Source organism: Etheostoma spectabile, chromosome 3 (assembly GCF_008692095.1).
Source record: "Etheostoma spectabile isolate EspeVRDwgs_2016 chromosome 3, UIUC_Espe_1.0, whole genome shotgun sequence".
Taxonomy (NCBI): Eukaryota; Metazoa; Chordata; class Actinopteri; order Perciformes; family Percidae; genus Etheostoma; species Etheostoma spectabile.
Window position 1 is genome coordinate 7393218 of NC_045735.1, and position 334 is coordinate 7393551.

Consider the following 334-nt stretch of genomic DNA (forward strand, 5'->3'; position numbering starts at 1 on the left):
TCATTAGTAATTCTCACAAGTGCTGTCTTGTGCTATGATGAACTCTAAATCTGACTGAAAATCTTCAAATAAGCTGTTGCTATAGAGAAAGTCACACAGCAGTTTGGCGACTGCTTTCTCAAGAATCTTAGAGAGAAATGGAAGGTTGGATATAGGTCTATAGTTGGCTAAAACTTGGATCAAGGTTGGGCTTTTTCAGAAGAGTTTAATTACAGCTAATGTAAATTGCTGTGGTACATAGCCTGTTAATAAAGACAGATTGGTTATGTAGTAGAGAAGTGTTGACTAAGGGTAAAACTTTTTATGTAGACTAATAGGGACGGGGTCTAAGAGG